Genomic DNA, 7,336 nt, shown 5'->3' with positions numbered 1-7,336 from the left:
CTAATGTTCACATTTTGAAAAAAATCGGTCTCACCGAGTTATTTTATTCGGTCTGACCGAGTTGGGTCAAATGTGTGTAATAGTTGGATTTTGTGTGGAGGCTATATATACCCCTCCACCCCCTTCTCCCTATGTGAGAGAACCATCAGAACGTGCACTTCCACTACTCATTTTGTAAGAGAGGACCACCTAGTCATGTGCTGAGACCAAGACATTCCAATCCAACCGAAAGAATCTTGATCTCTAGCATTCCCCAGGTTGCTTTCCACTCAAATCATCTTTCCACCATAGCCAAGTCTATGAGAGAGAGTTGAGTGTTGGGGAGACTATCATTTGAAGCACAAGAGAAAGGAGTTCATCATTGACACACCATCTATTACCTTTTGGAGAGTGGTGTCTCCTAGATTGGTTAGGTGTCACTTGGGAACCTCCGACAAGATTCTGGAGTTGAACCAATGAGTTTGTAAGGGCAAGGAGATCACCTACTTCGTGAAGATCTACCCGAGTGAGGCAAGTCCTTCATGGGCGATGGCCATGGTGGGATAGACAAGGTTGCTTCTTTGTGGACCCTTCATGGGTGGAGCCCTCCGTGGACTCGCGCAACCGTTACCCTTTGTGGGTTGAAGTCTCCATCAACGTGGACGTACGTTAGCAGCACCTATCGGAACCACGCCAAAAATCTTCGTGTCTACATTATGTTTGCCTTCTCCAAACCCTTCCCTTTACCTTCATGTGCAATGTTTTACTTTCCGCTGTCACACTCTTAGAATTGCATGTGTAGGTTGATTGCTTGACTTGTGCTAAGTTGCTAAAATCTGCCAAGACTTAAAATTGGGAAAAGGTTAGATTTTCATTTGGTCAAGTAGTCTAATCACCACCCCCCCTCTAGACCTACTTTCGATCCTACACAGAGCACATACCTTGACAATTTTTTTGAAGAAGTTCAAAATGGGTCAGTCAAAGAAGGAGTTCTAGACTGTATTGTAAGGTGTGAAGTTGAGTAAGACTCAAAGCCCGACCACGGCAGAAGATAAAGAGAGAATGAAAGTCATTCCCTGTGCCTCAGCCATAGGTTCTTTAAAGTATGCCATACTATGTACCAGACCTATTGTGTACCTTGCCATGAATTTGGAAAGGGGGTACAATAGTGATACAGAAGTAGATCACTGGACAACGGTCAAAATTATCCTTAGTTACGTAAGAGGACTAAGGAAATATTTCTCGGTTATGGAGGTGATAAAGAGTTCGTCGTAAAGGGTTACGTTGATGCAAGCTTTAACACCAATTCAGATGACTCTGAGTCTCAATCTGGATACATATTGAAAGTGGGAGCAATTAGCTAGAGAAGCTCCATGCAGAGCATTGTAGACATAGAAACTTGCAAAATACATACAGATCTGAATGTGGCAGAACAGTTGACTAAACCTCTCTCACAAGCAAAACATGATCATACCTTAGTACTCTTTGGGTGTTAATCACATGGCGATGGAACTAGATTATTGACTCTAGTAAACTCTTTGGGTGTTAGTCACAGGGCGATGTGGATTATGGGTGTTAATCACATGGCAATGTGAACTAGATTATTGACTCTAGTGCAAGTGGGAGACTGGAGGAAATATGCCCTGGAGGCAATAAAAATGGTTATTACTATTTTTCCTTAATAATGATAAAGGTTTATTATTCATGTTACAATTGTATTGACTGGAAACTTAAATACATGTGTGGGTACATAAACAATTACCGTGTCCCTAGTGAGCCTCTACTAGACTAGCTCGTTGATCAAAGATGGTTAAGGTTTCCTAACCATAGACATGAGTTGTCATTTGATAATGGGATCACACATTAGGAGAATGATGTGATGGACAAGACCCATCCGTTAGCTTTGCATATGATCGTTCAGCTTATTGCTACTGCTTTCTTAATGTCAAATACATGCTCCTTCGACCATAAGATCATGCAGCTCCCAGATACTGGAGGAATACCTTGTGCGCTATCAAACGTCACAACATAACTGGGTGATCATAAAGATGCTCTACAGGTATCTCCAAAGGCGTCCGTTGAGTTGGCGTGAAACAAGATTGGGATTTGTCACTCCGTGTATCGGAGAGGTATCTCTGGGCCCTCTCGGTAATACACATCATAAGCTTGCAAGCAAATGACTAAGGAGTTAGTCACAAGGTGATGTATTACGGAACAAGTAGAGAGACTTGCCGGTAACGAGATTGAACTAGGTATGAAGATACCGACGATCGAATCTCGGGCAAGTAACATACCGATGGACGAAGGGAATTACGTATGTTGTCATAACGGTTCGATCGATAAAGATCTTCGTAGAATATGTAGGTGCCAATATGGGCATCCAGGTTCCGCTATTGGTTATTGACCGAAGAGGTGTCTCGGTCATGTCTACATAGTTCTCGAACCTGTAGGGTCCGCACGCTTAATGTTTTTTTGACGATATAGTGTTATATGAGTTATATGATTTGGTGACCGAATGTTGTTCAGAGTCCCGGATGAGATCACGGACATGACGAGGAGTCTCGAAATGGTCAAGAGGTAAATATTGATATATATATATAGGACGATGGTATTCGGACACCGGAAGGGTTTCGGGTTTCACCTGGTAGCTATCAGGTCACCGGAAGGGGTTCCGGACACCCCCGGTAGGTGATATGGGCTTAATGGGCCAAGGAAGGGACAGACCAGCCCACAGGGGGCTGGTGCGCCCCTCTCCCTGGCCGGCCAGCCCTAGGGAAGGAAAGGGGGAGGGCTAGCCCCTCCTGCCTTTCCCTCTAACGGGAGAAAGGAAGGGGGGCGCCACCTTCCCCTGCCTTTCCCCCGCACCTATATAAGGCAGGGGCGCGGCTTGGGAGAGACCCCAAGTAGGATTCCTCTTACTTGGGCGCCCCCTTTGGCTGCTCCTCCCTTCCTCCCACCCATATATATGTTGGAGGGGGCGCCTAGCTAGCACACAACAGACAATTGCCTAGCCGTGTGCGGCGCCCCCCTCCACCGTTTACACCCCTGGTCATATTTTCGTGGTGCTTAGCCGAAGCCCTACGGAGATAGCTTCACCATCACCGTCACCACGCTGTCATGTTGCCGGAACTCATCCACTACCTCGCCGTCTTGCTGGATCAATAAGGCGGAGGACGTCACCGAGCTGAACGTGTGCTGAACGCGGAGGTGCCGTACGTTCGGTACTCGATCGGTTGGATCGCGAAGAAAGTTCGACTACATCAACCGCATTGTGAAATGCTTCGCTTACGGTCTATGAGGGTACATAGACACACTCTCCCCCTCTCGTTGCTATGCATCTCCATGGGTAGATCTTGCGTGTGCGTAGAATTTTTTTTGTTTTCCATGCAACGCTCCCCATCATATAATGCAACATCCGCGATGCCAAATACTTCAAACTTGTTTTGTAGGATAGGGAAACAAAGCCCTTTGGCAATTGTATCTTACAGACGTTCCTGTAGCTCAAAGGCAATGCGCGCAAAGAAACATAGTGTGGACCTTTAAAGGGCATGCTTTCTTTATTTGATAAATTCAAGCTTTACATGTCGAGCTATAACGAGAGAAACTAGAAAGATACAATGCAAATTGATGGTAAAGAAAGGATTAAAAGAACATGGCGGATCTTGACATCGGGTCTATGAGCCCGGACCGCTTCCTATTGCTCGTCTGCGTCTCCGTGTTGTTGACCAGCTCGTCCTCGCTAGAGACGAGGACTAAGACAGACTGTATACCACCTCGGCCATGTGCCTGCATGAGGTGTTTGTTGGGCGAGTCCTTTGAGAGAGGTATGCATATGTCCCTTATGTTGTTTAGGCGACGTTGATATGGTTTTGTTGGCTGGTTCTTTGACAGAAACTTGCCGATGTGGGAGCTCGAAGCTACGTCGTTCCTTACAATTAACTTCTATTATCTTGCAAATTACTCATAGTTTTATTCTAGCTAAGTAATTCTAGTTTTATTCTTGCAAACTGATCTCACTACACCTACAAAGCACTTGTAGTTTTATTACTTGTTTCTAGGTAAAGCAAACGTCTTCACTCTTACTTATCGAAAATGGCTACACATGATCATCTATACCTGTGGATTATCATTGCTACTAAGGGTAAAACGGTGGGGTTTAATCATATTGATTGATTTTACTTTGTCTACATTATGTCATTATGTCATCATGCTCCAAGCATTACTCTGTTTATTATGAACTTAGTACCTTAAGATTCATGCTGGATAGCGATTGAGGGGTGGAGTAATAGTAGATTTAGTAATACTAACGCTCTACTTGTCTCGGACGTAATGCCTATATATTGATCATGCCATGAATAACGTCATAGCTATGCACTTTTCTATCATTTTCCCAACAATAATTTGTTCACCCACCATTATTATGCTCATGAGAGAGATGCCTCTAGTTAATGTTTTCGCCCCGGGGTCCATTCACTTTACTAAAACCCTAAATTTCCTTGTTGCAGTTTACTTTCTTTTATTTTCTTTTGCAATTTATCTATCTACCACTACCAGAATTAATCCTAGCAATTAACGAGTACAAGGGAATTGACAACCCTCTTGCCCATGTTAGGGTGCAAGTATTTGTTGTGTGTGTGTGTGTGTGTGTGTGTGTGTGTGTGTGTGTGTGCAGGTGTTATTGATGTTTGTTTGCATGAGTCTCCTACTGCTTCGATAAATCTTGGTTCTTAATTGAGGGAAATACTAACTACTACTATACTACACCACTCTTCCTCTTCGGGGAAATCCCAACGCCTATCACTAGTAGCTGGCCCGTCGTACCATCATACTGATCAATATTTATGGGTTTAAGCCCTTCTAGGAACTTGTGCCGCATGACCTCGTCTATGAAGCACATGGGGTGAGTAGCTCCTCGGATCCTGGCACGTGTCGTACGTTGGATATTACTGAGGTGGAGCTTCTGGCCTTAACGGTCTTTTCTCCCTCATATCGTATTTCTTGAAGGGACGTAGCGGATCTACTTCGCCTTGGTGCCCGCTACCTCACCACCGATGAGCATTGCGCCATGTCGCCATACGTCGTCCATCACAAACCCCGGCGCCGCCAGCCGTAGGAACGAGCTCCGCCGGCCGCCGGATGGAGCACCGCTCTACGAGAGAAGGCGTCACACCCATTGCGGTTTGGTCTTTACCACCGAGCAAACTGAACTCGATGTGGGCCTCCACAATGTTTGTGAGAAAACAACCGTCACATGGTGGACCCCCACCTTCCCCGACCAGGTGGCGCCTGGATACGTCGTGGCTCCATCGTGTGGTTAATAGAGTTGTGCGCTTGGGATAATGAAATATTTGGTTATTAGTGATAAAACTATGAAATTTCCATCGTACATGGATTTCGTTACAAGTCCAACGTCGGATTTTTAATTACGACAAATCTGACGCTTGGTATGGCAAATTACGTTGTCCCGAGCATGACAATTTTCTTCGGCATTTTTTCTCCGGGACTTGCCATGCTTGCTGAGGTAAATTGACATACCGAGTGACAATTTAATTTGTCATTCCAGGTGTCAGATTTGCCATGTTTAAAAATCTGACGTTGAATTGTTAACATTTTTACTTTTATCACCATCTCTAGATTATGTGGTGAGGTTAAAATGAAAAAATAAAACTATCTTATCATACCTTAATCACGCGTTCCCGAATGGTACATTTCCAGCCAGGGGAAATGTAAGAAAACATGTCGTTCAGACTGAAATCATGCTTTTGAGACTCAAGTCGAAAGATGAAAACGGAACAGGGAAAAGGCTTGCCCTTTCTGCATCGTACCTGGCATACGTGTCTTGTGCTGAAATCCTGACACATGTAGTACCGTTCTCACTGCCGCGTAAATCGGCGAGCTGCAGAATTACACTTCCTTGTCCAGACAATAATCCCGGTGCACACTAAGTGATGACTTGGTAATTAATCACTTAGGGGGTGTAGCTCATATGGTAGAGCGCTCGCTTCGCATGCGAGAGGCACGGGGTTCGATTCCCCGCACCTCCAATTCTTTTATTATTTAGGCCGACAAGCTGGTTTTTTAAGGAACAAATTTGACCGTAGCAGTTTTCTTTCCTAATACTAGGTGAATGGGTCACATGATTGGGAGTGTTTGGACTGTGCGCACTCTACGCGCATGGAATCGTTCGTCCTCATCGCCAAAGCACTTATGCGTAGTATCCTTTACACTTTCCATAACTCCCCAAGCACTTATCCGCAGCATCTTTCAGGGTCGTGGTCGTTTCTAACCTTGCAAAAAAGGAACGAGCCGCCAGCGATCCCACGGGGACATCGCTAGATTGCCAACGTCTACATCGCGTATGGCCTATGACTATGTTTACAGAGGGAGTACCTTGGGGTCTGTCCACTGCCTCTGTTGCTCTGTCATCCGTCGCCAACGCTCTGTCGTGGTCGTTTCTAACCTTGCAAAAAAGGAACGAGCCGCCAGCGAACACACCGGGACATCGCTAGGTTGCCAACGTCTACATCGCGTATGGCCTATGACTATGTTTACAGAGGGAGTACCTTGGGGTCTGTCCACTGCCTCTGCTGCTCTGTCGTCCGTCGCCAACGCCGGATGTCTCATCTATGTGCTCCCGGTCAACGATGACCACGTGAGCATCATAATAGTGACCTCCCCTTTATTTTGCGTATTTAGCATTCTCTCGTGTACCCTTGTGTCCAGTCCTATGTAAGGTCATCTTCAACGTCGACTCTCAAACCATCCGCATCCATTCGAATCACGTTATTCGGATCGTGAAAGCCCGGTGTGGTCTTGTATCGGTCCGAAACGCGGTCCAGACGTACTTTCTCGCGCAAACCAAAGACAAACATGGGGCATTGCGGAAGTCTAGACCACTGCCACGCCCGCTTCTTACCGCCCTGGCTCACCTAAACCTCCTCCTTCCTCGCCCGCGCACGTTCCCGTCTAGCGCCAGCTGCCCACATCCATGCCGCTGTAGAGCGCGTCGCTCCACATTAAAGACGGAGGGCGGATGCGACCTCTCACTGCCTCCGCCATTAAAGCGGCGCGTTGGCCGAGGATGTCACCCGCTGCACGTCCGGGTCCGGCTGAACATGCCTCCTCGCCACATTCAAACACCTCCATTAAACCCACGTGGAAACCGAGAAACCTACTCCGGCCACACGTCCGTTCACGAGCGGGTCGGCATTAAACACAACGTCGGGCAAGGACCTCCCGCCCGCCCTCTATTTAAAGGAGGCCAGACGCCGGACAAGAATCGCACCACCAAGTCCGCCGCTCCCCATCTCCTGCTTCCATCTCTCCACCCTTTCGATTGCATCCGCCGAGCAGGAAG

At 46.6% G+C, this 7,336-nt stretch overlaps 1 non-coding gene across 1 annotated transcript; it reads left to right on the top strand.

The window, feature by feature from the left end:
* The first annotated feature begins 5,950 nt into the window (after positions 1 to 5,950).
* Positions 5,951 to 6,023, top strand: TRNAA-CGC (transfer RNA alanine (anticodon CGC)). Its single transcript has one exon. It is a non-coding gene; the product is annotated as a tRNA-Ala (tRNA).
* Positions 6,024 to 7,336: the final 1,313 nt, after the last annotated feature.

This window comes from Triticum aestivum, chromosome 4D, assembly GCF_018294505.1.
Source record: "Triticum aestivum cultivar Chinese Spring chromosome 4D, IWGSC CS RefSeq v2.1, whole genome shotgun sequence".
Classification (NCBI taxonomy): Eukaryota; Viridiplantae; Streptophyta; class Magnoliopsida; order Poales; family Poaceae; genus Triticum; species Triticum aestivum.
Note: the sequence above shows the minus strand (reverse complement) of the source record. Positions and strands in the feature narration are given on the sequence as shown.